At 38.2% G+C, this 12,017-nt stretch overlaps 1 long non-coding RNA gene across 1 annotated transcript; it reads left to right on the top strand.

Moving 5' to 3' along the window:
- The first annotated feature begins 208 nt into the window (after nt 1-208).
- LOC136425447 (uncharacterized) lies at nt 209-1,440 on the top strand. Its single transcript, XR_010754041.1, has 3 exons — nt 209-699; nt 776-851; nt 1,071-1,440. It is a non-coding gene; the product is annotated as an uncharacterized lncRNA (long non-coding RNA).
- Nucleotides 1,441-12,017: the final 10,577 nt, after the last annotated feature.

Raw genomic sequence — 12,017 nt, 5'->3', positions numbered from 1 at the left:
AGAATGAAGATATGTGTGCTTGTCTCTTTTTCTCCACAGGTCTGTCTGTAACGGTGTTTCTGTTGCTTTTCTTCCAGATTGAAGATATGTGTGCTTGTGTATTTTTCTCCACAGGTCTGTCCGTGTGTTTTTTGTTGCTTTTTCTTCCAGATTGAAGATATGTGTGCTTGTGTCTTTTTCTCCACAGGTCTGTCTGTCTGTGTGTTTTTGTTGCTTTTTCTTCCAGAATGAAGATATGTGTGCTTGTGTTTTTCTCCACAGGTTTGTCTGTCTGTGTGTTTCTGTTGCTTTTCTTTCAGAATGAAGATATGTGTGCTTGTGCCTTTTTCTCCACAGGTTTGTCTGTCTGTGTGTTTCTGTTGCTTTTCTTTCAGAATGAAGATATGTGTGCTTGTGTCTTTTTCTCCACATGTTTGTCTTTGTTTTTGTTGCTTTTCTTCCAGGAGGAAAATGTGTGCTTGTGTCTTTTTCTCCACAGGTCTGTGTGTGTGTTTCTGTTGCTTTTCTTCCAGATTGAAGATATGTGTGCTTGTGTCTTTTTCTCCACAGGTCTGTCTGTGTGTTTCTGTTGCTTTTCTTCCAGATTGAAGATATGTGTGCTTGTGTCTTTTTCTCCACAGGTTTGTCTGTCTGTGTGTTTTTGTTGCTTTTCTTCCAGAATGAAGATATGTGTGCTTGTGTCTTTTTCTCCACAGGTCTGTCTGTCTGTCTGTCTGTTTCTGTTGCTTTTTCTTCCAGATTAAAGATATGTGTGCCTGTGTCTTTTTCTCCACAGGTCTGTCTGTGTGTTTTTGTTGCTTTTTCTTCCAGAATGAAGATATGTGTGCTTGTGTCTTTTTCTCCACAGGTCTGTCTGTGTGTTTCTGTTGCTTTTCTTCCAGATTGAAGATATGTGTGCTTGTGTGCTTGTGTCTTTTTCTCCACAGGTCTGTCTGTGTGTTTCTGTTGCTTTATCTTCCAGAATGAAGATATGTGTGCTTGTGTCTTTTTCTCCACAAGTCTGTCTGTGTGTTTCTGTTGCTTTTTCTTCCAGATTGAAGATATGTGTACTTGTGTCTTTTTCTCCACAGGTCTGTCTGTGTGTTTCTGTTGCTTTATCTTCCAGATTAAAGATATGTGTGCTTGTGTCTTTTTCTCCACAGGTCTGTGTGTGTGTGTTTCTGTTGCTTTTTGTTCCAGATTGAAGATATGTGTGCTTGTGTCTTTTTCTCCACAGGTCTGTCTGTCTGTGTGTTTCTGTTGCTTTTCTTCCAGATCGAAGATATGTGTGCTTGTGTCTTTTTCTCCACAGGTCTGTCTGTCTGTGTGTTTCTGTTGCTTTTTCTTCCAGAATGAAGATATGTGTGCTTGTGTTTTTCTCCAAAGGTCTGTCAGTGTGTTTTTCTTCCAGATTGAAGATATGTGTGCTTGTGTTTTTTTTCTCCACAGGTCTGTCTGTCTGTGTGTGTGATTCTGTTCCTTTTCATCCAGAATGATCTGAAGATATGTGTGCTTGTGTCTTTTTCTTCACAGGTCTGTGTGTTTTTATTGCTTTTTCTTCCAGAGTGAAATTAAAAAAAATAAGATAAATAAATAATAGATGATAGATAACAGATAGTAAATGATAAATAGTAAATGATAAATAGTAAATGATAAATAATGATAAATGATAATTAATGATAAGTGATAATGAATGATAAAGAATAATAAATGATAGATAATAATGAATGATACATGATAATGAATGATAAATAATAATGATGAAGAATAAATGATAATTAATAATAAATGATAAATAATAATAAATGATAATAAATGATATGAATAGTAAATGATAATAAATGATAATAAATGATGATGAATAATAATAATTGATAAATAATATTGATGAATAATGATAAAAGACAAATGATAAATAATATGTGTGCTTTTATTTTCTCAACAAATTTGTCTGTATGTTTCTGTACGTTCTGTCTGTTTCTGTTCTGTTGCTTTTCTTCCAGATTGAAGATATGTGTGCTTGTGTCATTTTCTCCACAGGTCTGTCTGTGTGTTTCTGTTGCTTTTCTTTCAGATTGAAGATATGTGTGCTTGTGTCTTTTTCTCCACAGGATTGTCTGTCTGTGTGTTTCTGTTGCTTTTCTTTTAGATTGAAGATATGTGTGCTTGTGTCATTTTCTCCACAGGTTTGTCTGTGTGTTTCTGTTGCTTTTTTTTCAGATTGAAGATATGTGTGCTTGTGTCTTTTTCTCCACAGGATTGTCTGTCTGTGTGTTTCTGTTGCTTTTCTTTCAGATTGAAGATATGTGTGCTTGTGTCATTTTCTCCACAGGTCTGTTTGTGTGTTTCTGTTGCTTTTCTTCCAGATCGAAGATATGTGTGCTTGTGTCTTTTTCTCCACAGATTTGTCTGTGTGTTTCTGTTGCTTTTCTTGCAGAAAGAAGATATGTGTGCTTGTGTCATTTTCTCCACAGGTTTGTCTGTCTGTGTGTTTTTGTTGCTTTTTTTTTCAGATTGAAGATATGTGTGCTTGTGTCTTTTTCTCCACAGGATTGTCTGTCTGTGTGTTTCTGTTGCTTTTCTTTCAGATTGAAGATATGTGTGCTTGTCTTTTTCTCCACAGGTTTGTCTGTGTGTTTCTGTTGCTTTTCTTTCAGAAAGAAGATATGTGTGCTTGTGTCATTTTCTCCACAGGTCTGTGTGTGTGTTTCTGTTACTTTTCTTCCAGATTGAAGATATGTGTGCTTGTGTCTTTTTCTCCACAGGTTTGTTTGTCTGTTTGTACCTGTTGCTTTTCTTCCAGATGGAAAACGAACCCTTTGAATGGATATTTTGCACCAAAATGCTCCTTAACTAGACACATGCAGACCTCGGCGACCTGGAAGTGACCAGACAACTTCGGGACTTCTGTTCCGGCGTGTGAGGGAGAAGACATCTTCGGGACTTGGCACAGAGGCAATGGCGCTGTGAAGAACTCTGGCAGTGATTCTTCTTTGTGGCGTTACATAGAAAGTCAATAGACAGAGGTAGCTTAGACTTTAGTAGTTAAGACTATGGTAGCCTAGAATTTGTTAGCTTAGGTTGAAGTAGCTTAGACTAGTCTATGGCTTAGAGTCTCGTGTACAGAAGTCCCATGAAAATTCGTTCAGCTCCTTTGAATCTAGCCATGCTTAAAAGGCTTGGGTAGAGGCTCACACTAACATTCACATTAACTCCTTTGACTAACTCTCAGCACTTACACCTAAGCCTAAGCCTTTTGAGCGGACCCAAAATAGTTTTCCTGATTCTTCATAAATGGGGCTTCTATGCATGGGGACTGTAGTTGTTGTATTTTTGTTGTATTTTAGCTAGTATTTATGACAGGTTAGGTTAACTTTACACTTTTGTTAGTCTTAGGGCTAGGGTACTAATAGAAATATTGTGAACTATTGTGTTTATGTTACTTGTGGTGAATAGATGTTTGTAGTATTAGAGATGAGGCTTACACATTGTTGTTCTAGAGGTAGGGTAAAAAGATTGTGCAATATTGTATTCATGTGAATTTCGAGATAATGTTTCAAAATGCCAGAGTGGCACAGCTGTACACTTGACGATCCGGTACTTTGTCGACAACAATGCTACTAAAGACACGATTTGAACCCAGACAGTTTCCGTTTGCTCTCTATAGTTTAATGGATTGAACTGAATGTGCGAATGATTGTATGAATGTCCTGGTCGCCAAGGTTATGATCGAATGCCACCTCCAGAAGCCTGCATCACCATACGCCACTCGGTCTGTCCTCCTTCAGCGGTGGTAAGTCGGCTGTGCTGTAGTTGGGCTGTATGCATGCATGAATGAATGAATGAAGAAATGAATTAATGCTTTTGTATGTATGAAGGCATGCATGCTTGTGTGCATGTTTTATGCTTGTGTGTATGTTTGCATGCTTGTATGTATGTATGCTTTTATGTATATATGTATGCGTGCAATGAATACACGCATGCATGCTTGTTTGCATATACTTGTATGAAAGCAGGCATGCGTTTATGAATGCATGCATGTTACTATGTATGTATCTCTGCAAGCTTGTATGTATGCGTGCAATGAATATGTGTCTGGATGCTTGTGTATATGTATGCATGTGGTCATCTATGTATACTTGAGGTCATCGAACGACGTTGGCTCGTGTTAGATGGTTGTGACTAAAGAACTTTGCTATCCAGGAAGAAGGTCCCCTCCATCTGCTTGGAGAGTAGTTACCCCGATGCCCCTCCCCACACATAAAAAGCTATTACCATTATTCAACAAAGCAAGACCATACCATGTCCAAAAGATACAAAAACTGGAAATTCTACTGCAATACCAAGGATACTTGTAAGGAGGCCCAAACTTTCACATTGAGGTTTCCAACCATCAAGAGGTTCTTAAGTTATGCTGACGAAAAATATTCGGAAAAAACAAACACCTGACAGGCAAACACAAAGAGAACAATACCTTAATTGCACGGAGGTAATAGCCTTCTCGATAACCAGACCTCCCCACGGAGCAGGTCTGATGCCAGCGCGAATGCGCATGCCCGAGGACGTGAGGCGATGTACCTTGACACTCTTATCTGCTTTTCTCGGCCAACGTTCAGAATCAAGAAACTTGTTTTTCAACGTGAGTTAGTCTGGATTACTAGATGCATAAGGGCGTAAACACTAGTCTTAGACTTAACAAGGTAGTGGATTTGCGAACTCGCTCCTGCGTTTTCATAAGTTCATGTCAGGTACACTCCTGAAAACTTTGTAGAATCAGCTAAATGATAAAACTAGTAGTATAGCTCATCATAATCTGTATAATTTGCATCAGTTGTTGTATCTCATTTTTTCATTATGTACATAAGATAGTATACTCTAGGAACGCCGAGAATAACCGTCATAACTCGACACCTAACGCTTTTCCACGAAGTTAAAATTTTGCAACAATACAAGAAAAATCTCTTCCGTATTATAAATTGTTAGAATGAAAAAAAGAGCAATTATAAACAACAACCTATAGTTTGTACTTATTTCCCATTTTATTACGTCCTCACACAATCCTTGTTCTATAATAAACTACGCACAAAAAGTTCGGAAACTTAACTTTGGTTGATCATATCTCCGTTGTTTTTTACCGATTTTGATGCATTGTGTATCATTATAAAGCTTGTGTGATTCCCTGTTCTATGATACCAAACTTATTGTGATTGAAAACCCACGGAACAAGTACCAGGACTAATAACGTGAGTGGGTCACGGAGAAAAAGTGCCCAAAATTCCTTGTTGGTGTCATACGCGCGCTGTGACATCCTATCGGTATGGGCGCGGATGATGATTCAATATATTGTTTCCTCAGGTTCTAAGGTTATTTTTAGAACACAGACCATCCAAGGTTATTTCTAGCACACAGAACATCCAAGGTTATTTTTAGCACATCGAAGAACCAATTGTTTACACCACATAAACACCTGCGTCCTGCAACATTATCGTCATCCACAGGTGTTATTTTTTGTTATTGTTTCACAACAAACATTGGGGTATGGGGAGGCATAAACTCCAGGGGAAAGACAAGACTTGTACCAGGAACCCTCAACGCAGAAAGATATCGTGACACAATACTTGATCCGGTGGCCATCCCTTTCCTCCATAACATGGGGCCGAATGCCTTGCTGCAAGATGATAACGCCCGCCCACACCGGGCAGGGATCATCGCCGACCATCTCCAGCCTGCAGGTGTAGAGAGGATGGAGTGGCACTCTAAGAGCCCGGACCTGAACCCCATCGAACATCTATGGGATCAGCTTGGGCGGGCTGTCCGTGCAAGAGTGACCGAGAGAACAACGCTGGCTGACCTAGGACGACTGCTGGTGGAGGAATGGGACGCTATCCCACAGCATCGCATTGCGCGACTGGTGACGAGTATGAGGAGGAGGTGCCGTGCTGTAGTGACAGCGCGTGGCTGGATCACCCGTTACTAAGACTCCTTGCTAACCCGTTACTAAGACACAGATTGTTGGTTTTGATAAAGAATAAACTTACCTTTCATGGATATGTCTTGTTTATTCTTGTTGATTTTTCACAATACCCTCGTACAGAAGTCAATATCAACAGAAGAATATGTACGGAATAGCATGTTTGACTATTGTAAGGTAATCTGGGCACTTTATTTCTTCGACCCACTCACTTTAGCAGGCCTGATGCTCGTTTCATGAACTTGCAATCACAATAAGTTTGGTATCATGGGAAAGGAAATCAAGTAGGCTTTTAAATGATATGTAATATATTGAAATCGGTAAAAAAATAACGGAAATATGATCGACCAAAGTTAAGTTTCCGAACTTTTTGTGCGTAGTTTAGATTATCAAAAACTATTGGGGCTTAAATGATCACTAGTTCATAACTTCGTTCATACTGTAGTTTATAATACTCTTCTTCTCTCATTTATAATATTATGCAATATGATACTATCTGATATGATGACATTCATAAGTACAAGAAAAGAAAGGTCAGTGTTTATAGCAATGCCTTTATCATAATATTTCTAAAATGTAATTGTGAAAACACAGTAGAATGTATATACATACCTAGTTATTCATGACCTACACATTCTGCATCATTTCAAGGGATACTTTCCTTCCTACATGTCTATTACTTCTTTCTATCAACTATTACAAACAAAATCATTGTCATACCTTACCACTTCACATCTAACTCACACGATCTACTTCATCTTAGAAAAGAATACCAACAAGTCAAATGATGACTACTTCATGATAGATCCGTCATGCATATTCTTTTCATGCAAGACACGGATAACGGCGAGAATTATACATTCATCATAACATAACTGAATTTAATTCTGAAAATACAGTCCAAAAACGTTGCTCTATTATTCATTGTCTTGAAATCCATTGTAACATTTGAAGAAGAAAATTGTTTTTCATCAATCAACATAAAAGGATTAACTTGAGACACATTGGAGCTCTATCTAGCGAGCTGCCTACATGTATATCAGCATCACCACAGGAAAATTGAAATCAAAACTAAAAATGCCACAACTATGAAACTGCCATCATTAACCTGTATGGAATTATATTAGTTTCTCATTAATTATGCGAATTAGGCCTACAATTGCATATTTTCTGTCAACATCCCTCTCTTCCTCAGTTACAAATGTCACGTATTTGAATAGTCATATCATGGAATACAGCAAGTTTTTACAATTGTCTCATTAATTATGCAAATTAGAATCTGGTTTGCATAATTATCGTCCAATCATACAAAGTATCACGTAAGCTATCTACATACCAAAAATCATGAGTTATAGTATTTTCTCATTAATTATGCAAATGAGGTCCTCATTTTCATAGTTGATATCTTTTAATATTTCTCTCTTCCTCAGTTACATATGTCACATGTTTGACAGTCCTATCATGGAATTTGGTGGCTGTATAAACTTTCCTCATTATTTATGCAAATTGGATACTGTTTTGCATAATAGGTACCTAATCATGTACATCATCACTCAAGCTATTTACCTACCAAAAATCATGACTATCCATCATGCCCTTTCTTGAGTTATTACCTTTCAAAGTCTGAAGCAAAACCTGCTCCTGCAGTTCCAGAAAAAGCCGCCAGGGGCCCAAATCTATACCACTTACTCTCCGTCCAAACAAGGAGGTTTTATATAGAATCTATATAAAACCTCCTTGGTCCAAAGAGCTTTCTACCACTAAAAAAATCAGGACCATAGCATGTCCAGAACACGAGATATTAAAACAGGAAGTTCCGCTGCAGTACCATAACAAGCCACTAGGGGACCCAAAATCTAATCATTTCCATGTCTCATCAAGACCTACCCACCTACCAAATATCAAGACGATTCATCCCAGCCTTCTCGAGTTATGCTGTACGTTACAAACAAACCTCTGCATAACCTTCTCGGCGAAGGTAATAAAAGGCCGCATCGGTCATATGAGCTCGGATATGTAATCTCCAAGTAGAACCGGCACATGCTCAGTGCTTTACGCCCGTTTTTGCAACATTGGTAGGATTTGGTACTCTTTTAAAAATTGTTTTTTTCTAACGGTTCACCTCTTCCTAAGTGTCCTTGCATCTGCTTGGAGATTACGAATAAAGTCTCCAAGCAGATGTTGGGGTGAAGGATCGTGAAATTGTCTGAGTGACGCCCAGGCTTCTCTGACAGTCCCTGACCATATACAAGGAAATAAAAGTTATGTAAAAGGCCGAAGTTGTTAAGGGAAAACGAGCGATGTCCATATATATCCTTATCCAACTCATTACGTACAAGATGCGATGTTTTCATGAATGTAGGCGGCGCTTCGACGGGCGGACATAGTGTTACATGGGCTCCTCGCGCGGCGCCTACAAATCGATCCTTCTCATGCCAACCAGAGTCTTAAAGATCTTTCTCAATGTAAATAGATATATCTTGACCTATTTCAGAAAGTAAGCACTAGCTGTAAGCCTAAATTCTTGTATATTTTCACACTTTAGATGTCAGGACTGAATACTCTATCACACCCTAATCTGCAGTACCGCTCCCGGCCGCGACCTGAAAAGTGGCAAAGGAGGCCGCCAAATTTCGGTCTTTTCGGGGAAAATCGTTAAAGACTCGCAAAGGGGTTTGAAGTTTTTAGGATTATTTGACCTTGAACTCTAAACTGTGGCCATATAAAACCAAGAATTAAGATATTTTTAGACATTTTGCCAAAATGTCATGGGACATTGGGTCATAAATCACATGTTTCCCTCGTATTTCCCCGATAGAAGTGTTCGAGTCAACATTTCCTGTATATTTTCGCTTTATAAAGTTTAATCGTGATTCATGAAACAGGAAGACGTTGAACAGCTGCAACTGTGTTTATGTCTTAAAAAAAAGATGTTTGCATTCCTTGACAGTGCAACAGCAATTGCAATATTGACTATTCTCATAATCTATTAATTTAGATACGGGTGCTGGTCAAGATATGTACGCGTAGTTGGTATTATCAGAAATTGCATTTCATATGTTATATATGGTATCTTCATATACTTGATTATGTACTTATGTAGTTTATCACAGTAGTTCAGTGACTTTTGTTGCTGGAATACTGATGTTGCACTGATGTTTCATAAACAATGTGCCATATCAGACCACAAACAAAACTTTCTAAGTCACAGTCGACCTTACAGAGAGCTACTCCAGGTCTCAGCTAATACCTCTTAACTTGGGTATGTTGTGCCTATGGACCGACAGCTACCAAGTGTAGTCAATCTAGTGTGTCTGGAGTACTGTCATCAGACGAGAAAGCTACCTTGTCTTGAAGACCGTCGGCTTCTTTAAGGAAGCTCACAATAGCTTCTACCTCATGGAGGAACAATATTGATACATATATACATAATTTTACTATGATCACACAGAAATATTTAAAAAAAGTTCCTTTCCTGATTATTTTTCATATACTTCCCGTCATGGGGGTAGTAGTTTTAAGACAACATGTTTCCTTCATTAAGGAAACCACCGATCTTCAAGCATAGCCATCTTGCACTAAGCTTGGTAGACTTCACTTGTAGCTGTAACTCTGAATGACCAACATACCCAAGAATTATCACGCCTGATGACCGAGTAGAGCTATCTATCTTTGAGGTCTCTGACTCAAAAAGTTTTGATTGTGGTCTGATATGGTGGCTTGTTTATGAAACATCAGTGCAACATCAGTATTTCAGCAACATCCACAGAATCACGCCAATATACTATTTCTATGACATCGGTACATCATGATGTACAACATTTCACATGTAAAATGCCTTTTCCCGTTAAAGCAACTTCATGTCTTAGCTACCAGCATATCACATGGATAGATTATGATAATAAGCACCATGATAGCATTCACGGCTGCAGCCGTCACCAAAACACCTTACATCATTTTGAAAGGAAATTGGATCTATTGATCAATAAACAGACATGAACACCGTTTCAATTGTTCAATGTCTTCTTGTTTCATAGATTACAATTGAACTTGGATGTGGTAGCTTTTCAGAAAGTGACCATTTACAGGAAATGCACACTGTTTCTATTGGTCAAATGTAAAGGAAACCGATGATGTCATGTATGACCTAATATTCTACTGAATTTTGGCGAAATGTCTGAAATATCACAATCATTGTTTTTCGTGGTCGCAGTTTCAAGTTCAAGGTCAAATAAGCCTCAAAACTCCAAAGCCCTTTGCGAGTCTTTCGCGATTTCTCCATTCCCGAAAAGACCGAAATTTGGCAATTTGGCGGTCTCCTTAGTGACTTTTCAGGAAACGACCGGGAGCGGTACTGCAGATTGGGCTATGATAGGGGATGTAATCCCCACTTGAAAAATGTAAACATTTAGAATACATTAGGCATAAGGCTAGTAAAAAATTTCCAGGATAGTTCCAGGCATCTTTACATACCTATAGAATGACCTATAAAACACTAGTTGACATGGAAAGGATCGATTTGTAGGCGCCGCGCGAGGAGCCCATGTAACACCATGTCCGCCCGTCGAAGCGCCGCCTACATTTGTGTATTCACCATAACTTGTACGTTATAGACAGTTTAAGGATATATATGGACAACATTTGCTTTTCCTTAACAACTTTGGTCTTTTACGTAACTTTTTATCTGTCTACATGGGGGGTAAGGGGCTGTCAGAGAAGCCCGGCCGTCTTCAGAAAACATAACGATATTTCACCCCAACATCTGCTTGGAGACTTTATCCGTAATCTCCAAGCAGATGTAAGAAGCCCGCCTTTGTCGGCGGTTCTCCTGTCTGTGCCATGCTGTCCGATTGGGTGCTCGGGTCTTGGTGCAGCACGCCTGTGATCCAAACACATTCTCATCTAATTACTTTTTTCGTGACAGTGACATGTGTATATTGACAATGATCTTTATTTGCACGTTCCTGCCTACATGTACATGGGCTAAATGCATATGCAGTATTGTAGTTTCAATATTATATGATACGTATTCAGTACAGTGTAGAGAATCGTTACATATGCATGAAGCGTTCTTACACAATCAGATAAACATAACAACTAAATCTATCGATTACACAATAATCAAACACATAATGCTATGCTATCATTGAATCTATTGTTTACATGTCTCTTCCCTCTTCTTAAAACAAGTGTGTACGAATTCATATAGTTTTTGTTGTATAACGTTGTCAAAGGATGCTATTAAATATACAAATATTTAAATATTTTATATGAAAGATGTTTAATTGTTTAAATCGCATATCTAAATTCAGGGCCCCAATAAAAGAATTACGTATGTTACTGTATAGTAAGACAAAATGAACTTTCTATACGGTTGGAGTTACAAAGTGTACAAAGTCTGTCGTTCCAAGGACGTCTTGAGACAGTCATGGTTTGACGTGTGAAGCAATCTGTCTCTTTGATTATGATTTCTTTAAAATAAACGCATACATACATAAATTTAACGATATAGATGAACAGATGACTCAATTTAAATACAGTGTCCATAACCATTTACATCAACAGTAAGAGATCTTATACAGTGTTTGATATTGTGATTACTTCTGGTGACGGAATGAACTCCGTTAGAACCATGGCAGAAAAAAAGGACAGAAACAGAACAAGAAAACAGTGGAACATATCATTCGCCTTAACTTTATACATATGTAATGTAGAACGTAATATGTGGTAACTGAGAGCGCCTCAAAAAAGCCGTACGAGAGACACATGTCCGTCTTCCCCACTGTTAGTTGAATTCATTGCTTGCAGTTTTGTATCAAAACGATAGTCGTCGCTGCTAGACCGTGTCTGTACATGGTTCTTTTGACATAATCATTACGTTTGTAGGGGTGTAAATCAAGATCATTAAACATCCTTTTTGACGATTGAAAAGCAAAACGTAGGATGAAATTAAACAAACTTAGCTCTATATCAAAGAAATAAGCAATAATCAATCCAATTAAATTGATGATACTGAAGAGAAAAGCCATACGTTTGTGCCAAGGTTTACCTTAAATGTTTTGGTATA

Source organism: Branchiostoma lanceolatum, chromosome 19 (assembly GCF_035083965.1).
Source record: "Branchiostoma lanceolatum isolate klBraLanc5 chromosome 19, klBraLanc5.hap2, whole genome shotgun sequence".
Taxonomy (NCBI): domain Eukaryota; kingdom Metazoa; phylum Chordata; class Leptocardii; order Amphioxiformes; family Branchiostomatidae; genus Branchiostoma; species Branchiostoma lanceolatum.
Note: the sequence above shows the minus strand (reverse complement) of the source record. Positions and strands in the feature narration are given on the sequence as shown.